The 18,148-nt window shown below is 42.4% G+C and overlaps 1 long non-coding RNA gene across 1 annotated transcript in view; it reads left to right on the forward strand.

The window, feature by feature from the left end:
• Window positions 1–3,677: 3,677 nt before the first annotated feature.
• LOC130301130 (uncharacterized) overlaps window positions 3,678–18,148 on the forward strand; it is a 29,153-nt gene continuing 14,682 nt past the window's right edge. Inside the window, exon 1 of the long non-coding RNA XR_008851828.1 lies at window positions 3,678–3,755. This is a non-coding gene — a long non-coding RNA (uncharacterized LOC130301130). The remainder of the gene's footprint in view (window positions 3,756–18,148) is intronic.

Raw genomic sequence — 18,148 nt, forward strand, 5'->3', positions numbered from 1 at the left:
GGGGATGCCCGTGATCATGCACGCGGCACCCCGTTTGTAATCAGTCCCCGGAGCGCGTTCGCTCCGGGGACTGATTACAAACGGGGTGCCGCGTGCATGATCACGGGCATCCCCAGCTGCGGGACTCCCGTGATCAGGCATCTTATCCCCTATCCTTTGGATAGGGGATAAGATGTGTAAGCACCGGAATACCCCTGTAAGACAAAATGGTAGGGTCTTTGATAAATATAGTGTTCACACAGGGTTAAAATAGCAAAAATCTAGAGAAAACAGTTTGAGATGATGTGAGCTTTGTGACATTGTGCATTATCCTGCTGGAAGTGGCCATCAGATGAGTAGTACACTGTGGCCATAAAGGGATGGACAGAAACAATACTCAAGTAGGGTGCCACATTTAAACAATGCTCAATAGGTACTAAGGGCCCAAAAGGTGCCAGGAAAATGTCCCCCACACCATAACACCAACACCACCAGCCTCAACCGTTGATACAAATCAGATGGATCCATGCTCTTACGTTGTTTATGCCCAATTCTGACCTTGCCATCTTAAAGGGGAATTCCAAAAACTTTTTTTATATATCAACTGGCTCCAGAAAGTTAAACAGATTTGTAAATTATTTCTATTTAAAAAATCTTAATCCTTCCAATAATTATCAGATGCTGAAGTTGAGTTGTTCTCTTCTGTCTGGCAACAGTGCTCTCTGCTGACATCTCTGCTTGTCTCGGGAACTGCACAGAGTAGAAGAAGTTTACTATGGGGATTTGCTTCTACTCTGGACAGTTCCTGAGACAGGTGTCATCAGAGAGCACATAGACTTATAAGAACAACTCAACTTCACCAGCTCATTAGTACTGAAAGGATTAAGATTTTTTAATAAAAGTAATTTACAAATCTGTTTAACTTTCTGGAACCGGTTGATATAACATTTTTTTTTTCCTGGATAACCCCTTTAATGTCACCACTGGAACAGAGACTCATCAGGCAACATTCTACTAGTCTTCCATTGTCCAGCACTGGTGAGCAAGTTGTAGCCTCAGTTCTTGTTTTTAGCTGACAGGAGTTACACCCAGTGTGGTCTTCTGCTGCTGTAGCCCATCTGCTTCAAGGTTCGACGTGTTTTGTATTTAGAGATGCATACCTTGATTGCAATGAGTGGTTATTTAAGTTACTGTTGCCTTTCACATCAATAAGGCCTTTTTGTTCACACAACGGCCTCTCACTGGATATTTTATTTTTTGCACCATTCTCTGTAAACCTAAGAGATGGTTGTGTGTGAAATTCCCAGCAGATCATCAGTTTCTGAAATCCTCAGACCAGCCCGTCTGGCACCAACAACCATGGTAACTTAAATCGCCTTTATTCCCTATTCTGTTGCTGGGTTTGAACATCAGCATGTTTTCTTGACCATGTATACATGCCTAAATTCATTAATTTGCTGCAATGTGATTGGCTAATTAGTTATTTGTGTTAACAAGCAATAAAACAGGTGTAACTAAAAAAGTGATCTGTAAGTGTACATGCTCCTCGTTTGGATGTGTTTATGTGTAGCTGTGCTCTGTAGAAGCCACCTTCTCTTTAAAGGGGTACTACCGTGCTGACAACTTATCCCCTATCTAAAGGATAAGGGATAAGTTGCCTGATCGCGCTGTCTCGCCCCTGCCATAGACTTGCATTGAGGGGGTGGAGCGTGACGTCACACAGGGGCGGAGCTGTGACATCACGATCACCGGCCCCGTCATCAGACCCAGAGCGGATGATGCTGCGGGACCCTGCGCGATCAGGCAACTTATTCCCTATCCTTTAGATAGGGGATAAGTTGTCAGCACGGTAGTACCCCTTTAAGTTCGTCTATAGAAACATGCACTGCATCAAATGTGTCTATAAACAATTCATACCTTACCGATCAATTAATAGGACGCACAAAAAACAGGTACATATCAACCTCTCCTCTTCTGTTTGTGTTCATAAACTCTAATGCCGGATAGATGCAGACTGGAAGTCATGATGTCATTTGACATTCATCACGGAGCCAGCCCAAGGTCTGGTGAAAAGACCCCAGCCATTTTCTAACATTCAGCAGACCATGACAACCTGAGGGATTCCAACCCCCTTCATCCACCTGTGTCCCACTGGGCCTCCACCAACACATTTTCTCAATTGGCTGCCTTATTTTCACGTAACAGCAACTAGAGGGCAGAAGTAGTATTACATGGCAGCCATTCATTGACTGGTTGACCATGTCATATGTAGACTTGCTAGCTCTGCCAGATAAAGAACAGCTCCCTGTTGCTATTTGCTATGTGCTTGTCCTAATTATATTGAAGTAAAGCATTTGGACCCCCTCAGACACCAGGCTTGGGAATATCTCTGTAACATTCCACTGGGTCACCTGTGGTGGTGCCTGGAGACCTTCTTCAAGTCTCCTTTCTGCCACTCACTTGCATATGTCAGTTCCCAGCCTCATAACAGGCCAGTACATACGAGTCCCTTCTGATATCAGTCAGTGGCCAAGTTCCCTAGGCTTTTTACAAACTCTTCTCCCTATTCTCCTTTCTAAATAATAATGGGGGGGGGGGGGTATTCAAAGAATTTAGCGCCACTTTTTTTTTACTTAAACTGTGCCACATTTGCTTAAAATGTGGTGCACACTATTAGCGCCACATATTCAGATATTTAGAACCTGATTAAGCACCCTGTTAGCCAGTTTTTTTAAAGGGGCGTGGTTAGGGCGTGGTCAGGCTTTTTCTGCTATTAGCACCATATTTTTAAGGGTTTAGCATAACTTTCTGGCGCACAAAGTGTCGTTAAATGGTTTTCTATTTGTGCTATTTGCCCCAAATTTTCAAAAGACCAAACATACTGAAAATGAGGTGTGGTTAACACTATTTGAGATGCTAAATAAAGAGCCCTAACAACACAAGTCTTTGAATATTCCCCCCAATATCCCTTAGGTTCCTAACTGCTAATGTTGTCATATTCCCGTTCCAATTGGTACTGACCTAGCTTGAATATTAGCCAAAGTCTTATTGAAACCTGCCCTGATCTCAGCCCATGTACCATGACTAAACTCTACCTTTCCTGTCCCACTGCAATTTCTGCCCAGTTCTTTGATATTGCAACATGATTTTTACGATCTATGCTCTATTGCTAATGGAGGCTACACTGGGGGTGATACATACACACTTTACTGCATGGACGACGAATATACAATCTCTTAGACTCCACTCCCTTGTTTAGTCTAAAGCTAAACCCATTAGTGACCAAGAGTGTCCACTACTCCTGTTGGCTGCGTTACAGACTCCTGCACTCTTTGTAACCCAGAATCTTGGATTTATGCGATTCTAATAGTGTTAGCTTTTTACTTGGAATTTTTATAAAGAAAGGAACAAGTCATATAGATTAACTAATAAATATATATATACACACTTTTGTCTACTGCAATTCATAAAATCAGGTCTTTAAAAAAATTGAATTGAATAAAATATAAAAGAACAAAATAACAAAAAAAGAAAAGAAAATAACCTGACTTCTTCTGAAGCAGTTCACCAGTTATACTATATTTCACGATGTGATGTTTCCATGGTAACTGAAACGTGCTGTCCTCATTATTTCAACCTAATCCTGCTTTGAAATTAGACTTGCTCCTCCCCCTTTGCCTGGCCAGCCTGATAACATAATCATAGCACATGAGGATTGAATAAACACAGCAGGATGTCAATCCCAGGACGGCAGACTACACAGATCAGTGTATTGGGTAAATATGGCAGCAATTAGACGCCACAAACCTCCACAATGCTAATCACATAAAGCCAATCACACTACGTACATCTAGAAATATATATATATATATATATATATATATTTTTTTTTTTTTAATATATATATAAATAATATATATATGTGTATATATATATATATATATATATATATATATATATATATATATATAGATAGATAGATAGATAGATAGATAGATAGATAGATAGATAAAACCAAAGAATAAAGTTGGCCAGCACTATTAATTCCAAACTATTGTAAAGACCTGGCTCGCAGGTGCAGGCTGCTGGGCTAAATATACAGCAACAGGAGAATACAGCAGCACACTGCTAGCACAAAGATATAGATGAAACATTAGTATATAGATAAAACATGAGTATATAGATAGAACATGAAAAGCTATACAGCTGTAATGCAATAAATGAAGATATGAAACTATGAAATTATGAGGTACTTAGCTAGCAAATTGGCGCCAAATAGCATGGACCGTCCCACCACGGTAAGGTGACCTCATCTGTATATGCCTCTGTGTGAACAGTACAGCAGACATTGCAAGGTCTGAAACATCCAAGGCACCTTATATACACCTAATAGAGGTGGGTGGGGTGCAGGAGCCAACATGGAGGTAGCCACTCCCCCGTATGTGTAATACAACCAAAGAATAAAGTTGGCCAGCACTATTAATTCCAAACTATTGTAAAGACCTGGCTTGCAGGTGCAGGCTGCTGGGCTAAATATACAGCATATATAGAGAACGCAATGTATGTACACGCTATGCGCCTTAGCCAAATACAAAGGATCACCTCAGCATCAAGAGTCAAATAATAATTAGAACCAACTAATAAGTGTTCCAACCAGGTGTGCTTAAGCACACCTGGTTGGAACGCTTATTAGTTGGTTCTAATTATTATTTGACTAAATATACAGCAACAGGAGAATACAGAAGCACACTGCTAGCACAAAGATATAGATGAAACATGAGTATATAGATAAAACATGAGTATATAGATAGAACATGAAAAGCGATACAGCTGTAATGCAATAAATGGCTACCTCCATGTTGGCTCCTGCACCCCACCCACCTCTATTAGGTGTATGTGAGGTGCCTTGGATGTTTCAGACCTTGCATGCCTGCTGTACTGTTCACACAGAGGCATATTCACAGTGTAGGGTCCATCCCAGGATGAGGTCACCTTACCGTGGTGGGATGGTCCACGCTATTTGGCGCCAAATTTGCAAGCTAAGTACCTCATAATTTCATAGTTTCATATCTTCATTTATTGCGTTACAGCTGTATAGCTTTTCATGTTCTATCTATATACTCATGTTTTATCTATATACTCATGTTTCATCTATATCTTTGTGCTAGCAGTGTGCTGCTGTATTCTCCTGTTGATATATATATATATATATATATATATATATATATATATATATATATATATATATAATTTAGGAGTAATTAACAAATCTGTTTAACTTTCTGGCACCAGTTGATTAATAAAAAAATGTGTTTTCCACCAGAGTACCTATTTAACCCCTAAAAGCGCAATTGTCATCAAATCTGGGCCATATAACCTACACACAGCCTCAGTACTGTGTGCAGATTGTGTATTAGGCAGTGATTTTACCTTCTGTCTGCTGTCCTTTATTACCCCAAAAAACTGTTTTGATGGAAGCTGCACACAGTCGGATAGGTGTGGCGTGAGGTTCGCAATACCCTGCCACCGGCATGCCTATCCCCTGCACGTCAGCGCTGGGACCGCTGTGTGATTGACACACAGGTCCCAGCGCATGCGCCCCTTTGCTTACGCCCAAAGCGTGCTGCAGCGTGTGTCATCATGGCAAGCGCTCCCTCCCCCCAGCGAGCACTCACTCCCGCCGCCTACCTCCTCAGTGTGCATGCCCAGTGCTAGAGACTGGCACCACGCTTCCTTTCTGCCTCTAGGCACTGGGAATAGAAGCAACAGAGCGCATGTCTCCGGTCACCGGCACAGCAAGAAGAAAGAAGAGGATAGCGGGCACTATTAGATATTCAGTAATAAAGGTGCACATCTGATCTGAATAAAGTTTTTTTGAACAGCAGAGCATGACGACACACAGCGTGGCGCTGATGTGCAGGGGATAGGCATGGCGGCAGGGCATTGCGAACCCCAGCCACGCCTATCCGACTGTGTGTGGCTTCCATCAAAACAGTTTTTTGGTGTAATAAAGGACAGCAGACCGAAGGTAAAAACACTGCCTAATACACAATCTGCACACAGCACAGAGGCTGTGTGTAGGTTATATGGCCCAGACAGTTACGCTTAAGGACTCTCGGGCCTTAAGGATTTTATTTATGCATTTTAGTTTTTTCCTCCTTGCCTTCTAAATAACATATATTTTTCTCCGCAGACAAGTATGAGGGCTTGTTTTTTGTGTGACCAGTTGTCCTTTGTAATGACATCACAAATTTTACTATAAAATGTATGGCGCAACCAAAAAAATACCATTTGTGTGGGGAAATTGAAAAGAAAACTGCAATTTAGCAAATGTTGGAAGGTTTCGTTTTCACACTGTACAATTCAAGGTACAAATGACATGTTCTTTATTCTGTGGGTCAATAAGATTAAAATGATACCCATCATTACATTGAAAAAGTTATAGGTCATCAAAATAGAGGGATTTTAAATGTACTAATTTGGTAAAAAAGTTTTTTGAGGTTTTTGAGATTTTTTTAAAGCTGTACAATAATAGAAAATTATTGTGGCGGTATCATGGCTCATTTTTTGCACCGTGATCTGTACTTTTTATTGATAACACATTTGCGTATATAAAACTTTTAATAAATGTTTTATTTAATTTTTTTACATTTACGCCATTCACCGTACGGGATCATTAACATTATATTTTGATAGTTCGGACATTTACACATGCGGAGATGCCAAATATGTTTATTATTATTATTATTTTTTTCTTTTTTTGACACTTTTTGGAGGTAAAATGGGAAAAAGGGACAATTTTCATTTTTATTGGGGGAGGGGATTTTTCACGTTTTTAAAACTTTTTGTTTTACTTTTTTTTTACACTTTTTATGTCCCCATAGGGGACTATTTATAGAAATCTCTTGATTGCTAATACTGTTCAGTGCTATGCATAGGGCATAGCAGTGATCAGTATTATTGGCAATCTTCTGCTCTGGTCTGCTCGATCTCAGACCAGAGCAGAAGACCCCTAAAGACGGACGGAGGCAGGTGAGGGGACCTCCATCCACCATTACTGATGACCCACCAATGCCTGATGCATCAGAGTAGATTGACCATGGTGCCACACCAACACTTCACAAATATGGATAGTGCAATACAGGAATTTATGTCTCAATTTTAACATCAGTGTTGAGGGATAGCCAATGTCACTGTATACATCTACCACAGTAGTGCACCTAAATTCCTGTAGTGTATTGTTCTAATTGTTACACATCCACACCGTCTATCTGGTGTAGGATTTTATTGTGGTACTTGTAGTCCGCTGCAGGCATCCTCCATTGTATGCATTTTTATGCTGGGGATCGCCCTTAGCAACGGACTACAAGGGCAGGATCTGCTCCCCCAGTATAAATGCACAACCGCATTTGGGGTTGAGCACCTCCAGCCATTTGAGACCACGTTTTTTGTTGTTGTTGAAATTTTTTACTTGGAGGTGTGTAAACTCCATATGTTAATGCGCCTTGAACATCTTCCAGGCAGCATTAAGGTAGCACCTGTGAGGCCATGCACCTATATTAGCCAACTTAGGTGGGGCTTGCAGTCTGCCTCCCTCCTCCCATTGTATGTATGCTTAGCCACGCTGGAGGTAACCTGGGAGGACGCAGTGAGTCGACCTTATGCTGCCATTATTGCCCACTGGCCCCTGTTTTGCTTATCACGCACAGGTAGGTTTAGCATTAGGTCCCGTGTCATTTGGGAAACCTTGGCGTTGGTGTGCGGGCTCTGGTATGTCCTTTATATAAGGATATACTGGCGAATGTCTCAATTTTAACATTAGTGTTGAGGGATAGCCAATGTCATTGTATACATCTACCACAGTAGTGCACCTAAATTCCTGTATTGTATTGTTCTAATTGTTACACATCCACACCGTCTATCTGGTGTAGGATTCTATTGTGATACTTGTAGTCCGCTGCAGGCATCCTCCATTGTATGCATTTTTATGCTGGGGATCACCCTTAGCATCGGAATACAAAGGCAGGATCTGCTCCCCCAGTATGAATGTACAACCGCATTTGGGTTTCAGCACCTCCAGCCTTTTGAGACCTCGTTTTTTGTTGTTGTTTAAATATGGATAGTGCTAAACATATTTAAGGCGCTGCTCCCCAGTTACAGACATTCCTCCGCATCAGACCAAAAGTAAGTATTGAGTATATGTATTATGTAAAATTTAACTTTTAATAATATTTTTAGGATGAAATATATGTACCCCAATTTTTTTTAACCCCTTAAGGACCAAGCCTATTTTCACCTTAAAGGGGTACTCCGCTCCTAGACATCTTATCCCCTATTTTTTCATCAAATCTTAGATTTTTTCCCCAAGAAATGATGCAAGTATCGACAAAAATTTATCGGAATCAGAAAGAAAAGTAAAAGCATCCCAGAGTTATTAATGCTTAAAGTGACAGTGGTCAGATGTGCAAAAAATGCTCTGGTCCTTAAAGGGGTACTCCGGCCCTAGACATCTTATTCCCTATCCAAAGGATAGGGGATAAGATGTCAGATCGCTGCGGTCCTGCTGCTGGGGACCCCCGGAATTGCCGCTGCGGCACCCCGCTGTCATTACTGCACAGAGCTAGTTCGCTCTGTGCGTAATGACGGACGATACAGGGGACGGAGCAATGTGATGTCATGGCTCCGCCCCTCATAACATCACAGCCCGCCCCCTTAATTAAAGTCTATGGCAGGGGCGCGGGCCGTGACGGCGGGGCTGTGACGTAACGATGCTCCGGCCCCTGTACTGCCCGTCATTACGTGCAGAGCGAACTCGCTCTGTGCAGTAATGACAGCGGGGTGCCGCAACAGCAATCCCGGGGGTCCCCAGCAGTGGGACCGCAGCGATCTGACATCTTATCCCCTATCCTTTGGATAGGGGATAACATGTCTAGGGGCAGAGTACCCTTTAAGGACCAGAGCATTTTTTGCACATCTGACCACTGTCACTTTAAGCATTAATAACTCTGGGATGCTTTTACTTTTCTTTCTGATTCCGAGACAGTTTTTTCGTGCAATATTCTACTTTATGTTTGTGGTAAATTTTTGTCAATACTTGCATCATTTCTTGGGGAAAAAATCTAAGATTTGATGAAAAAACTTAAAATTTCGTATTTTTCTAACTTTGAAGCTCTCTGCTTGTAAGGAAAATAGACATTCCATATCAATTATATATTGATTCACATATACAATATGTCTACTTTATGATTGCATCATAAAGTTGACATGTTTTTTTTTTACTTTTGAAAGACATCAGAGGGCTTCAAAGTTCAGCAGCAATTTTTACATTTTTCACAAAATTTTCAAAATCGGATTTTTCAGGTACCAGTTCAGGTTTTAAGTGGATTTGAAGGGCTTTTATGTTAGAAATACCCCACAAATGACCCCATTATAAAAACTGCACCCCTCAAAGTATTCAAAATGGCATTCAGTATGTGTGTTAACCCTTTAGGTGTTTCACAGGAATAGCAGCAAAGTGAAGGAGAAAATTCAAAATCTACATTTTTACACTGGCATGTTCTTGTAGACCCAGTTTTTGAATTTTTATAAGGGGTAAAAGGAGAGAAATCTTCCTAAAGTTTGTAACCCAATTTCTCTCAAGTAAGGAAATATCTCATGTGTATGTAAAGTGTTTGGCAGGCACAGTAGAGGGCTCAGAAGGGAAGGAGCGACAATAGGATTTTGGAGAGTGAGTTTTTCTGAGATGGTTTTTGGGGGGCCTGTTACATTTAGGAAGCCCCTATGGTGCCAGGACAGAAAGAAAAAAAAACACATGGCATACTATTTTGGAAACTACACCCCTCAAGGAATGTAACAAGGGGTACAGTGAGCCTCAACACCCCACGGGTGTTTGATAAATGTTCATTACAGTGGGATGTGAAAAGGAAAAATTTGATTTTTTTCATTAAAATGCTGGGGTTACCCCACATTTTTCATTTTCACAAGTGGTAACAGGAGGAAAATGTCACCGTAAATTTGTAAATACATTTCTTTGGAGCAAGGACATACCTCATATCTGAGCTTAAACAACTCTGCGGGTGCACACCAGTCTTGGAGCGCAGTCAGGGGCCTTGAGCTTTTATGTAGCTGCCTATAGAGCCGGAACAGCGGGACCCCCCTCAAGGAGCATTACATGGGGTAAATTACTAAAATGGGGCACAGTGGGACATAAAATCATAAAACAGGTTATGTTCCCAGAATGATGACCCAGAGCATAGCCAAAACTAAAAAAATATGCCCACCCCAATCCCTATGCTCTGAATCATCATTCTGGGAATGTGTTGTGTGCGGCCGTCTCTAACCTCAGGTGGAAAGAGAGCGCTGCACATTTGAGGCAAAATAAAAGTCCCCGATGATATTACCCCCAGAGGTCTTATCAGATTATTATTATTTTATATATATATATATATATATATATATATATATATATATATATATAAGAGTTTTTGGGGCAATTTAGTGGTTTATGGGGTTAAAACTTGAAATGTACTCTGGACTTGGTACATTGGGGTCAAATTATAGAAAATTAAAATGAAAAGGGAAAATTTAGTACTGCATGGAAGTGTTGAAGCAGTTTTTAATGCAGAAGCCCGGATGATCGGGGCAAGTGTCACATTGAGTGGTGGTGTCCTTCCGTATCCCCCTTTTCTTACACTCTGCATTTTTTGTGGGATCGTCCCTACTTTCCAGTGTGGGGGACCTCACCTGGAAAGTGTTGGCCTGGGACGATCCTGGCACCTATATTTCCAGTTTCTTTTTGGGAAGTCCGGCCTGCTCTTTCCCGGTCAGCAAAGATCTGGGCCCTCAGGACTTCTTCTTGGAACTGGAGGAATGTTCCTGTGTTGCCAGTGTACTGGGACAGTACAAAAGAGTTGTACATGGCAACCTGTACCAAGTAGACAGCAACTTTTTTGTACCATACCCGTGTTTTCCGCAAGGCCATGTATGGCTTGAGGACTTGATCAGAGAGATCAACTCCCCCCCATATACTGATTGTAGTCCAGAATACAATCAGGCTTGATGACCGGTGTTGTGGTACCTCGCACAGGGACAGGTGAGCTGCCATTACCATGAATTGTGGTCAGCATAAGGACATCCCTCTTATCCTTTTACCTGACCAGCAACAGGTTTTCATGGGTAAGGGCACAGGACTCACCCTTGGGCATAGGTGTCTGAACAAAATTTAGAGGGAGGCCTCTCTGGTTCTTCTGCACGGTCCCACAAGCGGACGTGGATCTGTGTTAACTTTATATAAATAATGATACGTGATTAAAAATCACACACCGTTATATGGGGGAGAAAAACAGCTGGGTCCAAAAAACAAAAGTAGGGGTGCAAATGAATTCACCGGCGATCTGCAGCAATCGCCCACATGGGGGGGTCTCAGGACCCCCCTTGGCATTTGCACGAGATACCTGCTGATTGATTTCAGCAGGCATCCCGGTCCGGTCCCCGCCCGGTGTGTGGCGAGGACCGTAATTTCCATGGGCGTACAGGTACGCCTTTGGTCCTTAAGAACCAGCGACCAAGGGTGTATCCATATGCCCATGGTCCTTAAGGGGTTGAATAAAAAAAAAATGAAAAGTGTGCAAAAGTATTGATGTGATGCAAAGAAGGTGAAGGGAAAAACGTATGGTCCATTGTAACCAGTGGGGGTAAAAACTTCCCCTGTAAGGTCCTACTCTCGCATTATTAATTCCCTTCTTGGTAAGTGTTACTCGCCCTAAAAAGGGTGGCTCCATGCAGGAACCTCTCCCTATTTCCCCCTACAAACATTGCCATTTCCAAGGGTTTTTAGGTGAAAATAGAGAGTCTCCTGTGTGGGACTGCCCTTTTTAGGGTGAGTAACACCTGCCAAGAAGGGAATTAATAGGGTGAGAGTAAGGCCTTAAAGGGAAGTTTTTGCCCCCACCTGCTACAATGGACAATATGTTGTTCCCTTCCACCTTTTCGAGGAAAGTGTTACTCGTCTTAAAAAGGGCAGACCAACACAGGAACCAATCCCTATTTCCGTCTAAAAACCCTGGGAAATGGCTCAGTTTGTAGGTGGAAATAGGGAGAGGTTTCTGTTTGGGGCCACCCTTTTTAGGGCGAGTAACACTTGCCAAGAAGGGAATTAATAATGTGAGAGTAGGGCATTACAGGGGAAGTTTTTACCCCCCCCCCCCCCCCCCCCGGTTATAATTGACCATACGCTGTTCCCTTCCACCTTTTAGAGGTCTTTGCATCACATCAATACTTGGTGGTGTAAGTGGCACATGGTGTTTTTTGCACACCTTTCCTTTTGTTTGATTTTAAAAAATATTTGGGTCCATAAATTTTATCCTAAGCATATTATTAAAAGTTAAGTTTTACGTAATGCATATCCTCAATACTTATTTGTGCACACTTTCTTCTTTTTTCACTTCATCAACGGGTACTGGTATTGCCACCCACCGCACCACTCACCGGGTCACCGGTCACCGGGTCACTTTCAGGACTCCTGATGCTGCTGCTGCCACCTCCAGGCTGTCTCATTCTGCCACTATATGTTCTCCTCATGCTGCCAACTCCAGGCTGTGTCATTCAGCCATTATATGGTCTCCTAATGCTGCCACCAACTCCAGGCTGTGTCATTCAGCCACTATATGGTCTCTTCATGCTTCCGCCACCTCCAGGCTGTGTCATTCAGCCAATATATGTTCTTCTTTTGCTCCCGCAAACTCCAGGCTCATAGTGGCTGAGTCATTCAGCCACTATATGCTGCCACCAACTCCAGGCTATGTCATTTAGCCACTATGGGGGAGATTTATCAAAATCTGTGCAAAGGAAAAGTTGCACAGTTGCCCATAGCAACCAATCAGATCGCTTCTTTCATTTTGCAGAGGCCTTGTTAAAAATGAAAGAAGCGAGCTGATTGGTTACTATGGGCAACTGGGCAACTTTTCCTCTGCACAGGTTTTGATAAATCTCTCCCTATATGTTCTCTTCATGATGCCGCCACCTCCAGGCATTGTCATTCAGCCACTATGTTCTCCTCATGCTACCGCAATTTCCAGGCTGTGTCATTCAGCTACTATATGCTGCTGCCAGCTCCAGGCTTTGTCATTTAGGCACTAAATGGTCTTCTCATGCTACCACCACCTCCAAGCTGTGTCATTCACCCACTAGATAGTCTCCTCATGCTTCCACCACCTCCAGGCTGTGTTATTCAGCCACTATATGGTGGTCTCATGCTGCCACCCCAAGGCTGTGTCATTCAGTCACTATATGTCCTCCTCATGCTGCCGCCAAATCCAGGCTGTGTCATTAACCCCTTAAGGACACATGACGTACTGGAATGTCATGTGTCCGCTCCCGATCTATAACGCAGGGCCACGGTGTCATAGCGGGTCGGGCCCAGCCGGGACCTGTGGCTAATAGAGCGCGGCATTGATCACGGTGCCGCGCGCTATTAACCCTTTAGACGCGGCGTTTAAAGTTGAACGCCGCATCTAAAGTGAAAGTATGCCGGTTAGCTCAGTGTGCTGTTCGGGATAGCCGCGGCGAAATCGCGGCATCCCGAACAGCTTACAGGACAGCAGGAGGGTCCCTACCTGCCTCCTCACTGTCCAATCGCCGAAAGACTGCTCAGTGCCTGAGATCCAGGCATGAGCAGTCAAGCGGCAGAATCATCGATCACTGGTTTCTTATAAGAAACCAGTGATCAATGTAAAAGATCAGTGTATGCAGTGTTATAGGTCCATATGGGACCTATAACACTGCAAAACAAAAGTGAAAAAAAAAGTGAATAAAGATCATTTAACCCCTCACCCCCCTTTTCCCATAAAAAAAACACAGTGTAAATAAAAAAAAAATGTCCGAATGTCCGAATGTCCGAATTATAAAAATATATCGTTAATTAAACCGCACGGTCAATGGAGTACGCGCAAAAAAATTCCAAAGTCCAAAATAGTGCATTTTTGGTCACTTTTTATATCATGAAAAAATGAATAAAAAGCGATCAATAAGTCCGATCAATGCAAAAATGGTACCGTTAAAAACTTCAGATCACTGCGCAAAAAATGAGCCCTCATACCGCCCCATACGCAGAAAAATAAAAAAAGTTATAGGGGTCAGAAATGACAATTTTAAATGTATTAATTCTCCTGCATGAAGTTATGATTTTTTCCAGAAGTACGACAAAATCAAAACTACCGTATATACTCGAGTATAAGCCGACCCGAGTATAAGCCGAGACCCCTAATTTCAACCCAAAATCCCAGGAAAAGTTATTGACTCGAGTATAAGCCTAGGGTGGGAAATACCTCATCCCCCCCTGTCATCATCCAGACCCGTCATTAACATCCTCATCATCATCCCCTTGTCATCATCCCACACATCCCCCCTTCATCATCCTCTTATCATCCCACACATCCCCCCTTCATCATCCTCTTATCATCCCACACATCCCCCCTTCATCATCCCCTTATCATCCCGCACATCCCCCCTTCATCATCCCCTTATCATCCCACACATCCCCCCTTCATCATCCCCTTATCATCCCACACCCCCCCCTTCATCATCCCCACCCCCCTTCATCATCCCCACTTCATCATCCTCTTCTCATCATTCGCCCTCAGTGGTCTTCAACCTGCGGACCTCCAGAGGTTTCAAAACTACAACTCCCAGCAAGCCCGGGCAGCCATCGGCTGTCCGGGCTTGCTGGGAGTTGTAGTTTTGAAACCTCCGGAGGTCCGCAGGTTGAAGACCACTGCGGCCTTCAACATCATCCAGCCCCCTCTCACCCCCCTTTAGTTCTGAGTACTCACCTCCGCTCGGCGCTGGTCCGGTCCTGCAGGGCTGTCCGGTGAGGAGGTGGTCCGGTGAGGAGGTGGTCCGGGCTGCTATCTTCACCGGGGGCGCCTCTTCTCCGCGCTTCCGGCCCGGAATAGAGCCGTTGCCTTGACAACGACGCATCTGCGTCGTTGTCAAGGCAACGTGACTATTCTGAGGCCGGGCCCGAAGCGCTTAGAAGAGGCCTCCCCGGTGAAGATAGCAGCCCGGAACCAGTATCCCACCGGACCACCTCCTCACCGGACAGTCCTGCAGGACCGGACCAGCGCCGAGCGGAGGTGAGTACTGTACAGAACTAAAGGGGGGTGAGAGGGGGCTGGATGATGTTGAAGGCCGCAGTGGTCTTCAACCTGCGGACCTCCGGAGGTTTCAAAACTACAACTCCCAGCAAGCCCGGACAGCCGATGGCTGCCCGGGCTTGCTGGGAGTTGTAGTTTTGAAACCTCTGGAGGTCCGCAGGTTGAAGACCACTGCGGGTGGGGGAGTTCACTCGAGTATAAGCCGAGGGGGGTGTTTTCAGCACGAAAAATCGTGCTGAAAAACTCGGCCTATACTCGAGTATATACGGTATATAAGTAGGTTATCATTTTAATCGTATGAACCTACAGAATAAAGATAAGTTGTCCATTTTACCGAAAAAGTTACAATACTGTGGTTTTTTTTTTCAAATTTGTTTCACCGTAGATTTTTGGGCAAAATGACTGATGTCATTACAAAGTAGAATTGGTGGCGCAAAAAAATAAGCCATCATATGGATTTTTAGGTGCAAAATTGAAAGAGTTATGATTTTTTAAAGGCAAGGAGCAAAAAACAAAAATGCAAAAACAGAAAAAACCCCGGTCCTTAAGGGGTTAAAGGTGAAAAACTTTTTTTTTTTTTTTTTAATCAACTGGTGGCAGAAAGTTAAACAGATTTGTAAATTAATTCTATTAAAAAATATGAAGCCTTCCTGTACTTATTAGCTGCTGAATACTACAGTGGAAATTATTTTCCGTTTGAAACACAGAGCTGTCTGCTGAGTCACGAGCACAGTGCTCTCTGCTGACATCTCTGTCCATTTTAGTAACTGCCAGAGTAAAAGGAAATCCCCATAGCAAACATATGCTGTTCTGGGCAGTTCCAAAAATGGACAGAGATGTCAGCAGAGAGCACTGTGCTCGTAATGTCAGCAGACAGCTCTGTGTTTCAAAAAGAAAAGAATTTCCGCTGTAGTATTCAGCAACTAATAAGTACAGGAAGGATTAAGATTTTTTTTTATAAAAGTAATTTACAAATCTGTTTAACTTTCTGGCACTAGTTGATTTAAAAAACAAAAAGTTTTTCACCGGCGTACCCCTTTAACCCCTTAACCCCTTAAGGACTCAGCCCATTTTGGCCTTAAGGACTCAGACAATTAAATTTTTACGTTTTCATTTTTTCCTCCTCGCCTTCTAAAAATCATAACTCTTTTATATTTTCATCCACAGACTAGTATGAGGTCTTGTTTTTTGCGCGACCAGTTGTCCTTTGTAATGACATCACTCATTATATCATAAGATGTATGACGCAACCAAAAAACACTATTTTTGTGGGGAAATTAAAACGAAAAACGCAATTTTGCTAATTTTGGAAGGTTTTGTTTTCACGCCGTACAATTTATGGTAAAAATGACATGTGTTCTTTATTCTGAGGGTCAATACGATTAAAATGATACCCATTATTATATACTTTTATATTATTGTTGCGCTTAAAAAAAATCACAAACTTTTTAACCAAATTAGTACGTTTATAATCCCTTTATTTTGATGACCTATAATTTTTTTATTTTTCCGTATAAGCGGCGGTATGGGGGCTCATTTTTTGCGCCATGATCTGTACTTTTTTTTGATACCACATTTGCATATAGAAAACTTTTAATACATTTTTTATAATTTTTTTTAAATAAAATGTATTAAAAAAGTAGGAATTTTGGACTTTTTAAATTTTTTTTCGTTCACGCCGTTCACCGTACGGGATCATTAACATTTTATTTTAATAGTTCGGACATTTACGCACGCGGCGATACCAAATATGTCTATAAAAAATGTTTTTTACGCTTTTTGGGGGTAAAATAGGAAAAAACGGACGTTTTACTTTTTTATTGGGGGAGGGGATTTTTCACTTTTTTTTTACTTTTACTTTTACATTTTTTTACATTTTTTTTTACACTTGAATAGTCCCCATAGGGGACTATTCATAGCAATACCATGATTGCTAATACTGATCTGTTCTATGTATAGGACATAGAACAGATCAGTATTATTGGTCATCTCCTGCTCTGGTCTGCTCGATCACAGACCAGAGCAGGAGACGCCGGGAGCCGCACGGAGGAAGGAGAGGGGACCTCCGTGCGGCGTTATGAATGATCGGATCCCTGCAGCAGCGCTGCGGCGATCCGATTGTTCATTTTAATCGCGAACTGCCGCAGATGCCGGGATCTGTATTGATCCCGGCACCTGAGGGGTTAATGGCGGACGCCCGCGAGATCGCGGGCGTCGGCCATTGCCGGCGGGTCCCTGGCTGCGATCAGCAGCCGGGATCAGCCGCGCATGACACGGGCATCGCTCCGATGCCCGCGGTTATGCTTAGGACGTAAATGTACGTCCTGGTGCGTTAAGTACCACCTCACCAGGACGTACATTTACGTCCTGCGTCCTTAAGGGGTTAAGGACTCAGCCCATTTTGGCCTTAAGGACTCAGACAATTTAATTTTTACGTTTTCATTTTTTCCTCCTCGCCTTCTAAAAATCATAACTCTTTTATATTTTCATCCACAGACTAGTATGAGGGCTTTTTTTTTGCGCGACCAGTTGTCCTTTGTAATGACATAACTCATTATGCCATAAAATGTATGGCGCAACCAAAAAACACTATTTTTGTGGGGAAATTAAAACGAAAAACGCAATTTTGCTAATTTTGGAAGGTTTCGTTTTCACGCCGTACAATTTACGGTAAAAATGACATGTGTTCTTTATTCTGAGGGTCAATACGATTAAAATGATACCCATTATTACATACTTTTATATTATTGTTGCGCTTAAAAAAAATCACAAACTTTTTAACCAAATTAGTACGTTTATAATCCCTTTATTTTGATGACCTATAACTTTTTTATTTTTCCGTATAAGCGGCGGTATGGGGGCTCATTTTTTGCGCCATGATCTGTACTTTTTTTTGATACCACATTTGCATATAAAAAACTTTGAATACATTTTTTATAATTTTTTTTTTAATAAAATGTATTAAAAAAGTAGGAATTTTGGACTTTTTAAATTTTTTTTCGTTCACGCCGTTCACC

This window comes from Hyla sarda, chromosome 1, assembly GCF_029499605.1.
Source record: "Hyla sarda isolate aHylSar1 chromosome 1, aHylSar1.hap1, whole genome shotgun sequence".
Taxonomy (NCBI): domain Eukaryota; kingdom Metazoa; phylum Chordata; class Amphibia; order Anura; family Hylidae; genus Hyla; species Hyla sarda.